Raw genomic sequence first — 18,478 nt, forward strand, 5'->3', positions numbered from 1 at the left:
GTATGGCCGAAGGCGGTCCACATTGAACATTGGGTGCAGGCCAAGGAATGGGGGAATGCTGAGCTCAAATGCATTATCTCCCACAGCCTTGGTAATGGTGTAAGGACCATATCGGAGTGGTTTGAGTTTCCAATAGGCTCCGGTAAGGCGTTCCTTTTGCAAATGCAACCAAACTTTGTCGCCCACCTGAAACTTGTGTGGCACCCGATGTTGATCATGTCACTGCTTGTACTTGGCATTTGATTTCTCTAGAATGTCACGGACCTGCTGGCAAATATGTTGGATGTGCTCAATGAAGTTGTTTGCCTTATCTGTTTCGGACTGGACATGAGCCGAATCTGCGTGAGTCGCTGCAAATGGCATGGCCACATCAATTTGACATAGTGGCTAGAATCCCAAGCCCACCTCAAAAGGGCTGTGGTCAGTCGAGTTGTGGAGAGCCCAGTTGTAGCTGTGCTGAACATAGGGCAGGCTCTCGTCCCATGTGTGTGGATGCTTCGAGTTGTACATGCGCAAAATGTGTATGATCATCCTGTTGATAACCTCTGTCTGGCCATTAGTTTGAGGATGGAAGGCTGTGGACTTAGTGAGTTTGGTGTCGAGCATCGACCAGAGACTGGACCAAAATGTACTGAAGAACCTGCTATCCTGATCAGAGATGATAGACTGTGGGATCCCAAAGTGTACCCACACTTGTTCAAAGAAGAGTTTAGCAGTGGCTTCTGCTGTGATATTCTTCTTACAGGCAGCCATAATGGCCATCTTCGAGAACCTGTCGACGACCACAAAAACACAGTCGTTTCCATACTTAGTGGAAGGGAGGCCTGACATGTAATCCATGGAGATGGATTCCCAAGGTCGACTAGGGGTAGGCAGCGGGGTATAGAGGCCTTGCTTCTTGATGGTCGGTTTAGCAATGGCATAGGTAGTGCATGATCTGATGTACTTCCCGACATCCCGTCAAATATTTGCCCAATAGAAATACTTCTGCAGTATTGCCACTGTTTTCTCGACCCCGAAATGTCCATCAACCCGACTGTAGTGTGCTTCCCAAATCATCTTGGCATGCTCGCTTGAAGGAACACAAAGGTGACCCAGGTGGCATACCAGGGCATCCTAGAGGTGAAAATCTAGAACATGCTGGCCCTCCAAGAGTGTCTGGTATGTATGGCCGAATTCTGTGTCGCTTTTTTAGAGAAGTGGCCAATCAGAAGTCTCGTTCCCACAAGAGTTGAGCACAGTGGTTAACGCCATGATCGGTGGTCGACTGAGGCAATCTGCAACATTATTGGTGCTACCTTTCTTATACTTGATATTGAAATGGAACTGTTGCAGGTATGTGGACCACTTCTGATGGCGATCATTCTTCAATTTACCTTGGGTCTGTATGAACTGCAGGGGTCGGTGGTCTGTGTGGATGATCGTTTCCTTCCCCAAAATGTAATGCTTCCATTTTCGGCAGGCCTGCACAATGGAATACATCTCTTTGTCATAATTGGGATACTTTCGGACTGTGTTTGAAAGTGTCTCATTGTGATATGCTACTGGATGCCCGTGTTGAGTAAGCACTGCCCCAATAGCATAGTCAGAGGCATCTGTCTCGACCTCAAATGTTTGTTGCAAGTCTAGTAATGCGAGAACTAGTGTCATGTAGAGGCGATCTTTCAACTCCGTGAATGCCTTTTGTTGAGACTCAGACCAAAAGAATTTTGCTTTCGCTCCTCCCTTGGTGACTTGACTCAAGGTCCAAGTGATATGAGAAAATCCCAACACGAACCCGCGGTGAAATTTGGCAAGACCTAGAAAGCTGCGGAGCTCTGTCAGAGTGGTTGGATATGGCCAATCTCGAATGACTTGGATCTTGGATGGATCCACATGCACCCCCTGTTCATCAATAATGTATCCCAGATATTGAACTTGGGTCATGCCAAAAGTGCATTTCTCCAAATTGGCACATAACTTGTGTTGCCGCAGTGTTTGGAGAACTTGTCGGATGTGGACATGCAACTAAAACAGAGAAAACGCAGACTGCTCTGATACCACTGATCTGGATTTAAACAGGAACACAACAAATTATAGAGATAACCATAAACACATGGATGCGGCAGAAATAATACTTCATTTCATTAAAGTAAAATACTAAAATATGCTTACAAACAGAAATGGAAATAAACCAGCTAGGGCGATGGTAGCTTATCTCTGAGAAGAGATGTGGTGGATACATGCCTCTGAGCTGTGTTACAATGAGGCTCGAAGGCCTATTTATTGTTGAGAAACAATGGAAAACCCTAAACATCCAAAAACCTAACCCTAGAAGATGAAACACCAAACTGTGGGCCCTGTTTGGGTAAATTGGTACATCAACTTCCCGGGGTCGTAACTTTGGCATACGATCTCCGTTTGACGTGCACAATATCTCGTTAGAAAGATCTATCTGAGAACTACAACTTTGGGAAGAGCAACATCAATCCATGGACCTATGTTGCTCCCAGTTTTCCCAAAAAACATCGTTTAGGGCCTCAAAACGGCTCCAGAAGTTCAGGACCCGAAAAAAATGCTAAAAGTAGTAAATTGTGCTACAAGTAAGGAAACTGAAAATCTGAAAGAAACAATGGTGGGGGTCCAAGTGGACTTGGTAGGTGGCCATGAATATCTACCTAGATCAAATATTTAGTAAAAGAAGAAATTATTTATGAAATATTTAAATATGTTGGGTCTCTTAGTGATGTTTTTTGCTACAGAGTTTCTTACTCCATTGAGTAACTTTGCTTTTTGTTTTGTTTTTGTTTTTACTAGATGTATGAGATGCAGTTTGGGGTGTGTTGATTAAGAGTGGCAATGGCTAAAGGAGTTGTGAATAGAGGTGTAGGGCATAAAGTGTCCTATAGCTCATTTAATTTTCTCTTTAATGTTGGGTATGTGTTATATTATTTCCACGATTGGCCTCTAAATAGAAATTTTGGGGCCTGGCGTAGAACCCCAGAAAAAAAATTCTGGGCAATTTTGCACATGGTTTTGGGCATGATGGTTTTCTACCCATGGTATTTTGTGGATCTGTTCAAAGGAACTACGATTATGTTCTAATCCAAGGTTAATGGATTGGGGTTTATGAATGCTTCAACATGTATACATATGCTTTGTAACATTGAAAGGAATATGATGAAAAACCAATCTGGTAGTCTTGGTTTTGGGATCTAGGGGAAAATCTTTGTATATATTTGTTTTATGTTCTTGACATTATATATTTTTCTGTTTTAAGAATTTGTTTGCAGGTAATTTTTGTACAGGCTTAAAACCTACATTTGGTATCATAGTAGTTTCGACTTCAAGGGGACGCCTTTGTTACTGATGGGTTTTTCTCGGGCGTGTGGTAGTCCCTGTTCAGCAGGAAATCTACGAGATCGATTCTTACAATGAAAGAAGATAGAGAACAGTGAAAATATGGAGATTGAGTAATTTAATGGTCGGAGTTTTGAGTTGTGGAAGCTCAAGATTGAGGATTTGTTGGTGGACCGAGATCAATGGATTGTTACAGATCCAGGCATGACACCAACAAGAATGTCGGCATAAGATTGGGTGAAGTTAGATCAAAAGACGAAGAGCACAATATGATTGTGTCTCTCAGATTCAATATTGTTGAATATATTAGGGGAAGCTATGGTGAAGGCTTTGTAGGACAAGTTAGGGACTTTGTACCTATCAACATCTCTGGTGAACAAAATGTTCTTGTGGAAAAAGTGGTATAACCTGAGGATGAAGGATGGACAATCGACGACAGAGCATTTAAATGCCTTTGATATTGTGGTAAGATAGTTGTTGTGTTGATATAAAAATTTCAGACAAAGATAAGTGCATCAGTTTGTTGTGTTCTCTACCAGATTCATGGGATAGTCTGGCTATTGCTATAGGTAGCAATACAACTACGCTGGAGTTTGATGAAATAGTCTCATCCTTGTTGTTGGAAGAGTTGAGATGAAAAATATGGAGATCTAGAATGGAGATGCCTTGTTTGCAAGAGGACGGTCCCATACCTGAAATAGAAATAGGTCCTCAAGTGAGAGATCTAAATCTAGAGGGAGATATAAATCTCCAAGAAAACCTGTAAAGGTATGTTGGAAATGTGGAAAATAAGGGTACTAAAAAAAATTGTAAATATAAAACTCCCGATAAAGGAAAGGGATTTGACGATTCTCCTTCGATAGAGGCAAAAACCACCTCAAATGATGTTGGCATGTTTGTGTTGCCATTGATGTCACATGTTGAAGTCATGTACTCATGAGTTTATATGTCAAGCCTTGAGTCTGTTATATACTTGTTGAAGGTTGTCATGCTAATGTAAATGTTGTCATAAGTCTCAAAAGGTTTGTAGGAGAGGTGTCATGAGGTAACAAGGCCTCATATGAAGTTGAGCTACATTTGTCCTAGAGGTCTAGTTGATGATGTATGTGATGTCTTGTTGAAGTTATGTAGTTGGGTTCCTGATGTCAAGATGAGTTTGGAAGGATGGTTTATAGGTCATTTCACTCCCCTGAAGCTATTTTGCAAGTTTGAGGGATGGATCTCTTGTTTCAACCCACGCTTTTCCCCAGTCACATGGATGGAGGCTCATCAGAGTGTCTAAAAAGGTTCAGTCACTTGGAGGAAAGGCCCATGCGAGTGGCCAAATTTCCCAGTCAATTTTGTCCAGGACTATGCATGTGACCAAGAGGATTTACCAGTTTTTCTCTGGATTTTTCTTGCTCCTCTGGAATTTTTTTTTTTTTTGGTGGAGTCTATTGTCAGAATTTCGAGAAAAAGGTTGAAATAAGTCGTGGGGCCTCTAGAAACCGGTTATAGTTGAAATTATCAAAGGGCTAGTGGAATGAGTGGCTTGATTTGGTCAAGATGTCAATCTCAATCATATCTGAAGCATGTGAAAATGTTTTGTGTGAGCTCCATCATCTGAAAAATTAATTGACTTAACCATCTCCAGATTCTACAAATATGTGAAGGAAGGAAGTTCATTTGGTTGGTTCTTTAGCAGTGTGAGTGAGTGAGTGTGCATATGTTACTATTGCACAACTAGTGAGTTCTGCAATGAGTCCACAGATTCAGAATTGCAGTGTGCTTCAAAGATTATTCTTCAGTAGTGTTTCATAGTTGTGTGCATAGATTGAAGATCAATTTTGATAGTGATTGTGGAGATATTTGTTAGCTCAATTGGAGTGTGAAATTGTGGTTGCATAAGTGTGCTTATTTGTTTCATGTTTTGTTTATGCATCAATATTTTCAGTTTTTATTCATATTTTCTCGAAGCAGAATTGTTTGTACTTGGAGTGGGGGCTTCAAGCTAAGTGCATGTTAATTGTCTATTGTAGGAGTGGGTGCTCCAAGTTGGTTGTGGCCAACATTTCTCATTTCAGTCAAGGGGTGGGTGCTAGCTGATGTAATGTAAATGAGAATATTTTGAAGTAATAGATAATAAGAAGAAGCAACAAACAATTCAATGGTTTTTTGCCGTGTAGGGGGATTTTTCTACCTAAAATCCAAGTGTCTACATGTGACAATTGTTTGTGTTTTTCACGTGAATGATATTGATATATCTTTCTGAAGTTAATTTCTGAATAAGTTTTATTTGCAGAAATAATTTTTATATTTTCGTAATACTAATTCACCCCCGTCTCCCCCCCCCCACCCTCTTAGTATTACTTTTGTTTCACAATCATTATTAGAGCCAGCTCCTTTATTGCAGCTTGACCGTTGAAAGGAGAATTCAAGAAGGGACAATGTCTGGCCATGATGTGAAAGTTCCAATTTTTTATGGTGAAAACTACAACTATGGAAGATGAGAATGGAGGGGCACCTCATGAGTTTAGGTGTTGATGTCTTCTCTATTGTGGTGTCTGGATATGTTGTTCCTAATGTTATTCCTTCAGACCCTAATGAAAAGAAGAGGTATCAAAACAATGCCAAAGCCATAAATGCCATCATTGTAGCACTTAGTGAGAATGAGTTGATAAAAGTCATGCATTGCAAATCAGCTAAAGAAGTTTGGGACAAACTTGAGAATAACTATGAAGGTGATCAAAAAGTGAAGAAAGAAAAGCTCCAAACCTATAGGATGAGGTTTGAGAGCTTGAAAATGAAGGAAGATGAAACTATTGCAGAATATTTTAGAAGAGTTGAAATAGTGACCAATCTTATCAAGAGCATAGATTTAAAATTTGAAGATGAAGTCATTATTCATAAAATCTTGAGGTCTTTACTGCTATTGAAGAAATGTATTATTTGATCACTCTCACTATGGAGAAATTTCTTGTAGTTCTTACAACTTATGAGATGCGTGTTATTGAAGAGAAACCTGAATCTAGTGAAGTTGCATTAAAGGCCTCCAAGAAGGTCAAGGCTGTTACCAAAAATATAAAAAATCTTCCAAAGAAAATGAAGGAAGAAGAAGAATAATCTAGTAGTGAATCTAATGAAGAATTTGCTCAATTTTCCAATAAATTAAAGAGAGGTACTAGAAAGTATAAAGGCATGCTTCCTTTCAAGTGTTTCAAATGTGGAAAAGTTGGAAATTTTGCTGCAAAATGTCCACTCAAAAGAAGTAAAAAGGAGAAAAAGGAAAAGTATATGAAGAGAAAGGATAAAACCCAGAAATTTTGAAAAGCTAAAGCTCAAAAGAGATGGAATTACTACTCCAAAGAAGAAAGTGATATTTTAGATGAAAGCAGCGAGAAATGTTCATAGGAAGAATAAGAGCACAATGAATGTTTTCTTATGGCCCTTGATTCCAAAGATGAATCAAATCCAGAGGATGGAGAAATTGATTATGAAGGTGCGCTTATTACTACACCTGATGAGCTAAGCAAATCTAGAATTAAAAACAAACTGCTAAAGGAGGAAATATGGAAACTAAAGGGGAATAAACCCGCTTTGGTTGATTCCCTGATCGGGACACGAGACAGTTCATCGTCCCTCTCGGGACTCTCAACAACGATGATATGACGGGTGATAGAGCGGAAGGGCGGCTCATACCAGGACCTTGCATGCATGATCAACATGGTGGGGTGGCAGATAGCATGGGTGAGTTTAATGTGGTAGAGATACGATGCGGGGCTCATAATCTCCATGTGGCGAGGGAGCGTAGCCCAATTCATGCATTTTCTTTGTTCTGGAGACTGGTTTCAGGCAGTAAGCGATGGCGCCTAAGTCTTTATTCTTTGGTGACAAGCTCGGTAGGGAGGTTCTATTCGAGGGACATCACTGGCCTTGGGTTCATGGAAATGGTAGTCAGGTATGTAATGTTTCTTTTCTCCCCTCCTCAGCCACGACAAACTCTATTTTCGACTGTTGCATGCAAGGTAGTCGAACCCTCCTACAAATTGCTTACTGAGTGAGTTGGAATTTCTTGCTCGGCAAGTGAGCATGTTTATGTGGTTAAATTTATACTGCGTTTGATGTTTTTATGTCGACATCTGTCTTATATGGTATTCTATTGCTTCGAATGGGAATGTATGGAATAATTTGGGTCATTTGTCTTTTGTGGAAGGACTGTTCGCTCGATGGAAATGGTTTTCTTTGTGATTTGATGGATTGGAACGTGAAAGTTTCCTCTATTTCGTCATCTCTGGCTTTTCTATAGTTATGGTGTGTTTCTCTATGGGTTGGCTCAAGGAGCCAATCTGTAGCACCTCCTTTCTGAGGAGATAGTTTATCCCTAGTTTCTATATGTCAAGTGATCTATATGAGCACAAGGTGCTGATAATTTGCAACGAGTGGCGTTGGTGGTTGGACCCCTCGACCTATTATGTTTTTTCATGGCTCAGGTCTAATGTAATTCGTTTCTTTCTCTTTTCCTCTATATATGTGTTAGGTCTTATTAATTGGGGGTTACGCTAAGCTTGCACGTCGCTAGTGTATTCCCGAACTATGGCTTAGTTGGTTTGGGTGGAAGGGCATACCGTGTTGGATTGATGGTTGATAGATATTATTTGACCTTCTCCAGGTGTTGTTCTGTTGGGAATTGGGGGTCGGGGTTGCAGTCAATAGGCTGGGAATAGAGGTGGATGGGGTTCCTCCTCTTCATAGCCACCGAGACGGAGTGGTAGAAAGTCTGATGCCCAACGTATTAATGTTGCGACCCAAGCTTATAACACATGTACTACTACTAAGGTAAAGTAGTTGTTTTTGTCATGGGAGGGGGATCTCAACCAATGGGCTGAGAATGAAGTGCAACTTGAGGATTAGCGTTTACTGGTTCCTGATCCCGACCATACCTGAGGTAGGCTAACTCAATATAAACAGACGGTGCACCTTTACTGGATGATGAATGATATTGTGGCCTGAGCTATTATGAATGCTAAAGGTTATGTTAAGTCTGACCCCTATTTCCAGGAAATTCAGAAAGAATTTCAACTTGTCCAATTTCAAATACAACAACAAAATGTTCATCTTGGTCGTATTGAGAAGCACATTTCATGCCTTCCTCAATAAAAATTACCAGGTTCTAGCGCTAAGGACCCAACTCCAGTGGATTCCTCTGATGAGTAGTAGTGAGCAGCTTCTTTTTTCTTTATTTTGATGATGAATATGTCAGTTAGTAGTAGTTATTTTAGTATGTTACAAGGAAAATTTTATGGATGAAATTTTTTCTAATAGTTTAGAAACATTGGCAAATATTACCCGTCCCCAATATGATATCTGTCAAATGTTTGGTAATAATTAAAAAAAAAATCGAATTTATAATGATTTTATATAGTCTCTAAAAAAATTGGCAATTTTCAAGGCAAGATAATTTTATCCTATAAAATTTTGACGAAAAATTATTATAGATAATGAAAATTGGCGAATCTTCTTTTTTTTGGAAAAGCATGGATAATTAGCCCATCTGCGAATATTAGCCCCTAAAATTTTCCCTAGTATGTTAGGGGTAAACTAGTTTATAAATATTTAGTCCTATAAGGATTTTTTTGACAAACTTAAGATTCTTAGATTTTGGATGGCATACAATGTGGTCTGATGGGCAACATACCTAGTTTCCCAATGAGCAGATTGAGGCCACACAACGTATTTCATGGATGTAACCTGTTTTTTTGCAAATGAATGAATGAAAGGTCCTACCAAGATTACAAAAAAAAAAAAAAACCTTCTTTGGTTGATAATTCTTTGAAGATCCACTTGGATGAGCTTGAGAAATTTAAAGAAAATTTGCTGCAGCAAATTTTGGTTCAATAAAATAATCTGGCCGAGTTGGAGAAAGAAAATGAATATTTGAAGCAGAATATTGGAGGAGTTCCCATTGCATGCACTCATGAACAATACATCATCCACTTAAAGAGAGAATTGGAAGAAGCAAAAATGAAGGAGAATGTGCTCACCAATCAGTTACAAGAATATAAAGATAATTGTCACAAACTTTAGGTAGAAATTGTTGCATTAAGGGCCAATCTATCAAAAGTAGAAACTAAAGCATGCCTAAATCATAAATTTGTCAAGGGATCTGAAACCTTGCAAAATATCCTCAACATGCAAAGGTCATTAGAGGACAAAACTGGTTTGGGGTTTAAGCCTCCTCATCAAAATGACAAATATCAACCAAATACCAGTTATGCAGATGCTTTGAAAGGAAAATAAAATCAAACAAATTTTGCTGCAACTAGCAAGAGTGAGCAAAAGAATGAAGCTAATATCAAATCAGAAAATCAGCAAGTGAAATAAGCAAGATCCTAAAATTTCACTTCTCCATCATGGCAATAAAAAGTCAGGTATCCTACACTATTTTATGGTTATTGTTTTGCATGTAACAATTTTTGACGGGAAGCCATAAATTGTATGTTAAAGATGTTTACTAGAAGAAATTTTGATAGATCAAGAGTTGCTCAAGGTCCAAATATTTTCATGCAAATGGAAATAATTCTTTTGCTTCACTAATGAATGATATCAAGTGTTTCAGATGCAATTTGGTCACAAAGCTAGTGAATGCAGATCTAACCTTCCAAATTCCTTCATGCAACCCACTCAAGAGAAATCTAATACAAAAAAGGTTGAGAAAAGATGGAAGAAAAAGGAAGAAATTTGTGAGCTTGCTTTGATAGCTCATGATCAACATGAGCAATGGTTGATTGATAGTGGTTGCTCCAAGCACATGACCGGTGATAAGAGCAAATTTTTGCAACTAAAAGAATACAAAAAGGGCAATGTCAGTTTTGGAAATGATGCAACAATTCCCATCAGAGGCAAAGGAACAATTAGATTGGACAAGAAGACCAAAGCTCAAAATGTGCTTTATGTTGATGGTTTGAAGCACAATCTCCTTAGTGTGAGTCAGATGTGTGATAATGGGCATGAGGTGATTTTCAGATCTAAAGAGTGTGAGATCAAAAATGCTAAATTAGGAAAGATAGTGGCAAAGGCCATTAGAAGTGACAATAACATGTATATTTTTTATGACACTAGATACAATTGCTACATGAGAAAAATAGAAGAATCTTGGTTATGGCATAGAAGATTGGGTCATGTTAATTTTGATAATTTAGTCAAAATTAGCAAGAATGGAGCAGTTAGAGGATTACCAAGGTTGGCTAAACCGGATAGCACAACATGCAAGTCATGCCAATTTGGGAAACAAACAAGAGTGCATTTTAAATCCAAGGAGTTCACTACAAGCAGACCATTGGAGCTAGTGCATGCAGATGTATGTGGCCCTACAAGGAAGAAAATTCCAAGAGGTGAGAGATATTTCATATTGTTTGTTGATGACTTCACTAGAGCCACATGGATTATGCTCATGAAAGAAAAATCAGAAGCTTTCAGCAAGTTTAAGTATTTTAAGGCACTTGTTGAAAATGAGATTGATTTGAAGATAAAGTGTCTTAGATATGATAGAGGAGGTGAGTTCATGTCCAAAGAATTTGATGATTTTTTTGAGGAGCATGGGATCAAGAGGCAATACTCCATAGCTAGAACACCACAACAAAATGGTGTAGTGGAGAGGAAAAATAGGTTGGTCCAAGATATGGCACGAGCTATGTTGGATGAAGCTGGTGTATCATATACTTTTTAGGGAGAAGCAACTCAAACAATAATATATTTGGAAAATAGAGTTCTTCTTAGGCCTAACAGTGACAAAAATCCATATGAGTTGTGGAAAGGAAGACCAACAAAAGTTGACCACTTCAAAATATTTGGGAGCAAATGCTACATCAAGAGGACGAAAGACAAACTTGGCAAGTTTGAACCAAGAGCTGATGAAGGTATATTCCTTAGCTATTCCTTCAAGAGAAAGGGATACAAATGCTACAACAAGAGAACCAATAAGGTAATCAAAGGTATTGATATTGTTGTTGATGAAGATTTTCCTAAATCTAATGATTCCAAAGATGTTGCAGCTGATCATGATTTCATAGAATATGAGGACCAAGAAAGTTATGAAGAAGAGGAAGAAGAGAGAAATACCTCCACTACAAAGAAGGCTCCACCAAGTCACATCCAAAAGAAGCACCCGGAAAGTCAAATTCTTGGAAACAAAGAGCTTGGAGTGCAAACAAGGAGGAAGTTATTGGATAGCTTCAATCAAGCACATTTTGCACTTTTGTCTCAAATAGAGCCCAAAAGCTTCAATGAGGCCAAAGAAGATCAACATTGGGTCAAAGAAATGAATGAAGAATTATATCAAATTGAGAAGAACAATACATAGGATCTTGTGCTAAGTCCAAAGGAAAAAACATCATTAGAACTAAGTGGGTGTTCAAGAACAAGTTAGATTAAGAAGGAAAAGTGGCAAGGAACAAAGCAAGACTTGTATGTAAAGGGTATACTCAGGTAGAAGGTATTGATTTTGGTAAAACTTTTGTACCTATAACTAGATTAGATGCTATAAAAATGTTTTTGGCCTTTGCACGCTACAAGAAGATTTATGCTTATCAAATGGATGTAGAATCAACTTTCTTGAATGGTGATCTAGAGGAGGAAGTTTAAATAGAGCAACCTCCAGGTTTCTTATTGGGTGATGATGAGAATCTAATGTGCAGGTTGAAAAAGGCTCTTTATGGCTTGAAACAAGCTCCAAGAGCATGGTATGCAAAGCTAGACAAACATCTACAACAACAAGGCTTCAAAAAGGGATCCATGAACAATAATTTATATATCAAATTTGAAGATGATCATTTTCTAATAATTGTTGTGTATGTAGATGATATTATTTTTGGGAGCAATTTGGAAAATATGGGCCAAAATTTTGCACAAGAAATGAAAAAACAATTTGAGATGTCAATGTTGGGTGAGCTTACTTTATTTCTTGGTTTGCAAGTTATTCAAGATGAAAAAGGCATTTTTATTTCTCAATCAAAGTATCTTAGAGAGAAATTAAAACAATTTGGCATGGAATATTGCAAACCAGTGTGCACTCCTATGGTTATCGGTTGTAAGTTGAGTAAAGATGATGAATCACTAGAAGTAAATCAGTCCATGTATCGTTCCATGATTGGAAACTTATTGTATCTAACTACTTCTATACCTGATACTATTCAAGCTATAGGATTGGTCTCAAGATTTCAAGCTATTCCCAAGGAGACTCAACTTAATGTTATAAAGAGGATCTTCAAGTACCTTCAAGGCACTCTTGAATATGGATTATGGTATCCCAAAGGTAAAAATTTCAATTTTATTACTTTTACTGACACTGATTGTGCTGGTGGTATTGATGATAGGAAAAGCACTTCAGGAGAAACTCACTTTTTGGGACACTATTTGGTTTCTTGGGCAAGCAAGAAACAAAGCTCCATCTCTTTGTCCACAACTGAAGCTGAATATATAATAGCAGCCACTTGTTGTAGACATATATTATGGATGAAGCAAACTCTTCAATACATGCATGTTGAATAAGCATGGTAGACAACACGTGTAATAAGCATCTCCAAGAATCCAATTCTTCATTCTAAGACCAAGCATATGCCGATCAAATATCATTTTCTAAGAGAATAAGTGGTCAACAAAGTTGTGAAGTTGGAATACATTGCTTCAAATGAACAAATTTAAGATATCTTGAGTAAGCCACTTCCAAGAGAGCAATTTGAATATCTTAGAGAAAAAATGGGTGTTGTGCCTTTTCAAAGGCATTGAGGAGTTTTTCATGGAGTTTGTTGTTGTCATATGGCTGCCACCAAGAGCACTTTCAACTACAAATTTGGAGAATGGGTGGTGATTGGTTGTTTGCATGCTTTTCAAGGCATTATGAACTGTTTTCTTGCTTATTCTTGCTTCATTTCAAGATGGGTTGCTTCTTCATGTATATTGCTTCTTCAAGATGGTGTGGTCTCATATATATTCAGGGGGAGAATGTTCAATAACTTAGGGGGAGTATTTGTTGCACCTCTTCAGGGGGAGTACTTCATTTTTGGCCATGTATCACATTGTTGTTATGTAATTTTTCTTGCCATGTAAAACCCCTTGCCATTGATGTCAAAGGGGGAGAGAGAGTGATTTGTGTATGTACTCAGCTTTAGATTGTTGTATGTAAATGTAATATTTCTTTTCAGAAGCTATAGGTTGACATCATTGGCAAAGGGGGATTTTGTTGGCATGTTTGTGTTGCCATTGATGTCACCTGTTGAAGTCATGTACTCATGAGTCTATATGTCAAGTCTAGAGTTTGTTGTATACTTATTGAATGCTATCATGCTAATGTAAATGTTGTCATAAGTCTCAAAAGGTTTGTAGGAGAGGTCTCATGAGGTAACAAGGCCTCATATGAAGCTGAGCTACATTTGTCATAGAGGTCTAGTTGATGATGTATGTGATGTCTTGTTGAAGTTATGAAGCTAGGTTCCTGATGTCAAGATGAGTTTGGAAGGATGGTTTATAAATCATTTCACTCCCTTGAAGATATGTTGCAAGTTTGAGGGCTATATCTCTTGTTTCAGCCCATGCTCTGCCCCAGTCGCATGGATGGAGGCTCATTAGAGTGACTGAAACAATCCAGTTGCTTGGAGGACAGGCCCATGTGAGCAACTGGATCTTCCAGTTGATTTATTTTAGGCATGTTCATGCGACCGAGAGGTTTTATGAGTTTTTCTCCAGATTTCTTGCACTCCTCTGGAATTAATTTGCTTTTGGCGGAGTCTATTGATAGAATTTCCAGGAAAAGGTCGAAATAAGTTGTGGGGCCTCTAGAAGGTAGTTAAAGTTGAAATTATCAAAGGGATAGTGGAATGAGTGGCTTGATTTGGTCAAGATGCTAGTATCATTCATATCTGAAGCATGTGAAAAGGTTTTGTGTGAGCTCCATCATCTAAAAATTTATTTGACTTAACCATTTCCAGATTCTACAAATATGTGAAGGCACTAAGTTCATTTGGTTGGTTCTTTATCAGTGTGAGTGAGTGAGTGTGCATATGTTACTAGTGCACAACTAGTGACTTCAGAGCTTCAAAATTGTAGTGTGCTTCACAAATTATTCTTCAACATTGTTTTAGAGTTGTGTGCATAAATTGAAGATCAATTTGGAGAGTGATTGTGGAGAGATTTGTTCTCTCAATTGTAGTGTGAAATTGTGGCTGCATGAGTGTGCTTATTTATTGCATGCTTTGTTTATGCAATAATATTTTTAGTTTTGAATCATATTTTTCTGTAGCAGAATTGTTTGTACTTGGAGAGGGGGCTTCAATCTAAGTGCATGTTAATTGTCTATTGTAGGAGTGGGTGCTCCAAGTTGGTTGTGGCCAACATTCCTCATTCCAGTCAAGGGATGGGTACTCCTACCAGTGGGTGCTAGTTGATGTAATGTAAATGAGAATACTTTGAAGCAATAGATAATAATAAGAAGCAACAAAAAATTCGGAGGTTTTTTACCCTGAAGGGGGGTTTTTCCACCTAAAATCCAAGTGTCTATGTATGATGATTGCTTGTGTTTTTCATGTGCATGATATATATATATATATATATATATATATATATATATATATATATACAAAGGCTGCTGTTTATATTCAAAAAAGATAGGGGAGACTAAGCTCCATTGTTACAGGGCAACGTAGATGAGAAGCAGAGCAGGGGAGGACAGCATTGAGAACAAAGTCCCTTTTTCTTCCGTCATTCTTAACTGTATGAAAAACTGAGCTAGTATAGACTCGAACAAACTGAAATAACAAAAGACAGTATTTGCAATTCATGCTTAATCAATGCTTATGTGATGGATTTGATGTGCTGTGGATTCTTCAGGGTTGCCTTCAGCATCTCTATTTCTTGCATTTGCTGAGCTAGTACTTGGAGCATTATTTTTTTTCAGAATATACTTCAGAATATCCACGGACTCTTTGACATGGTTGCACCTATTTGAGAGGTCATTGAACTATCCCTAGAGTGAAGACACTCTGTGATGGAAGAGATTGAGGTCGGCCTCATGTTTCTCCTTATTAATTTGAGCCTGAGTGTCAATTTTGGTATCCAAGATCTTCTGCTGTGCGCGGATTTTCTCCAGCTCTGCCTGGAGATCAGCATAGTGGAAGCAATCTTCACTTCTTGCCATGCTTTGAGAGCAATTTGTTGAACCTGAGTGTAGCACAAGCCTATAAGAGTGCAGCTCCAATGGGCATAGATCTGGGATAGAGAGGTAGTAGGGGGCTTTGAAAAGCAAAGGGACGAAAGATCAGGATGAAGAATGATGAGGGAGATGCAAACGCATAGAAGGGGAATGCAAGAGTGGAAGAGGGAAGAGGGAGGAGTGATTCAAATCGAGGGGGACCATGATTAAATACAAGTGCTTGGCCAGAGAATCGAGGAGGTATGGAAATGCATTCACATGAAAATTGAGAGATAGTTCACAGGAATGGTATGAAGACAACAGGGGTGCTTGTGAGAAAAGATGGAGGCTGAGTATTTGGGTTGAATTCAGAGATTTTATGACATTGATATCCTCTGCAATAGATTCAGAGGAGATTTTAGGTGACCCGTGAGCTAAATCAATCATGAGAATAATACAAATGTCAGCGAGGAGGGATCCGATGGAATTGGACACCTCTGAAGATAATTTGTGAGGTGATTTATTTCTGATTATGGTAGAAAACATTGTGACTCAGAGGCATTACAACGAAGAATGCCAATAGGATGGAAGCAGGCTCTGTTTGCACGCGTATCTGCCTCCTTGTTGAGAGTGCGGAGTACATGATAGAATCGAGCTTCTTTCATCTGATGGGCAAGTTCTTGGCATCTACTGATTGATTGCTGTAGGATCACATTGGAGGTGCTTCGGTTGTGTACCATCAGGCTAATGACAATAGCCAAGTCTCCAATGATCGTTGCTGTGTGTATGCCAAGTTTTTGAAGCTGGAGGAGACCTTGGTAGAGGGCAAGAACTTCGGCCCTGTTATTGGATAGATTGCCTAGTCCCCATTCATAGGCATTTATGATGTCTCCATTGGCATTACAGATGATTCCTCCAGCCCCAGCCATTCTTGGGTTAGATTTAGAGGCACCATCAAAGAAAAGATAATGGGTGTTGCAGTTTCTGAGCCATAAAGAAAACTCCTCATCTTTCATTCTAATTTTCCAACTGTAGCTAGAGTTGTTGCTGCTGTTGGTGTTACTCCTGCTATGGGTGTTGTTGTTTTTGTCCAGCAAGTACCCTATGAAGTTCCTTTCTTCCACATAGAGATCGGCTGTGTCAAGTTTCCCTTGACTTTTAGCAAACATTGCTTCCAATGTGAGACTCCATGCCTTATTGTATAACTTCCTGATGCTGGTTTCTTTGTCCTTGAAGACCATGCGATTTCGAGCTAGCCATATGTTCCACAAGAGAGAGCATGGTAAAGAATTCCATACTCTATGTGCAACGTTGTTTTTTTTATGCTGCCAAGGGTAGTTTCTTTTCCATAGTTGTAGGGCTTCAACAACAGAGCTGTTGGTACCCCAAGGTAGGTTGATGTTCCAGAAAGCTTCTCTCCAACAGGCTATGGCAAAGGGGCAATCTATGAACAAATGCTGAATGGTTTCTTCAGCTGCTTGACAATTTGGACAGTGGGATGGGCCAATTACCCCACGTTTTTTTAGATTCTCAGAGGTGAGGACTTTCCCTTTTAGGAGGACCCAAATAAAGAATTTTATTTTTGGGAGGGTCTCTGTTTTCCAAGCTATTTTCCACTATGTCCAAATGGGCATGGGGTGTTCATTACTGCAAATCTATTGGTAAGTGGCTTTGACTGTGTAGTTGGAGCCTGAGGGGTCCCAACGAAAGCCATCATCACTGTTGCGTTTGGTGGGGGCAATGCCATGAAGATGGGTTTGAAGATTGGTGAGGCTTGCTTCCATTTCAATGGGTATATTTGGGAAGGTCCATCCTTTCCAAATCTGAGACTGGGCATCCCACTGAGATATCTGATCCAAATTATGAATCCCCATGCTGTTAAGAAAGGATAAGATCTGCTAAGTACTGGGTCTGTTGCTAATGGGTTTCTGGCCCATTATCTTGTCTGCTCAAATTCTAATATTACTGCCACCCTTGGGAACCTTGGAAATGTTTTGTGAAAGGAGGGGGATTGCTTTCTTACACAGCCCCCAGATTTTAGAACAAGATCTGTTAGGGATCTCATGATCCAAGAGTTGCCGTCTTGGGGTATTGAGATATTTGGTTTCTAACACTTTCTTCCACCAAGCAGGCTTGCCATTAATGAGCCTCCACCCAATCTTGCCACCAAAGGCCAGATTTAGGAGTTTTGGTGATCTAATTCCAAGCCCCCCTTGCTCCTGAGATTGAATAACCTATTTCCAGTTTATAAGGTTATATTTCTTTCATTCATTCCCCCCCCCCCCAACCTTGCCAAAGAAAGTGATAGAGGATGGCCTCCACTTTGTGGTGAAAACTAGATGGGGCTTGCAGGAGCGAGAATTGATATAAGGGTAAGGAGGAGAGACCTGATTTGAGAAGAATTAGGCGCCCTACTGGGTTAAGCCAAGAGGTGCCCCATTGCTACACTTTCCTTTTCATTTTGTCAATAATAGTGTCCTAGACTGTAGCTTTCATATTGCCAACACTCACTGGCATGCCCAGGTAGGAAAAGTGCCCCCAATCCAACTTGGAAGGGACTCCAAAAGTGTTGGAAATGCTATGCAGAGTTTGAGCAGAAGTGTTCCAGCCATAGATGCAGCTCTTGAGGTAGTTGACAAAACCTCCGGAGTAGCTCATATATTTATCTAGGACGGATTTGAATCGGCGAGCTATGATGTTGGAGGCTCCTCCCATTAACAATGTATCGTCAGCAAATTGGGAATGGTTGATGTTCTTGACTCCATTTCCAAATTTGATTCCAGTAATAAGTCCCATGCAACATTGTAGTCCAAGGCCCTACTGAAGGATTCAACCATCAAGATGAAAAGGTAAGGAGAGAGGGGGCAACCTTGTCTTAGACGACGGGAAGATTGGAAGGAAGGCCCTGGTCTACCATTAATGAGAGGGGAGATCCAGGGGCCAGTAATGCATGCTTTGACAAGGTCAATGAAGGGCGTG

This window comes from Pinus tabuliformis, chromosome 9 (assembly GCF_031772625.1).
Source record: "Pinus tabuliformis cultivar Carrire ecotype Pingquan chromosome 9, CPIR1, whole genome shotgun sequence".
In the NCBI taxonomy this organism is placed as follows: Eukaryota; Viridiplantae; Streptophyta; class Pinopsida; order Pinales; family Pinaceae; genus Pinus; species Pinus tabuliformis.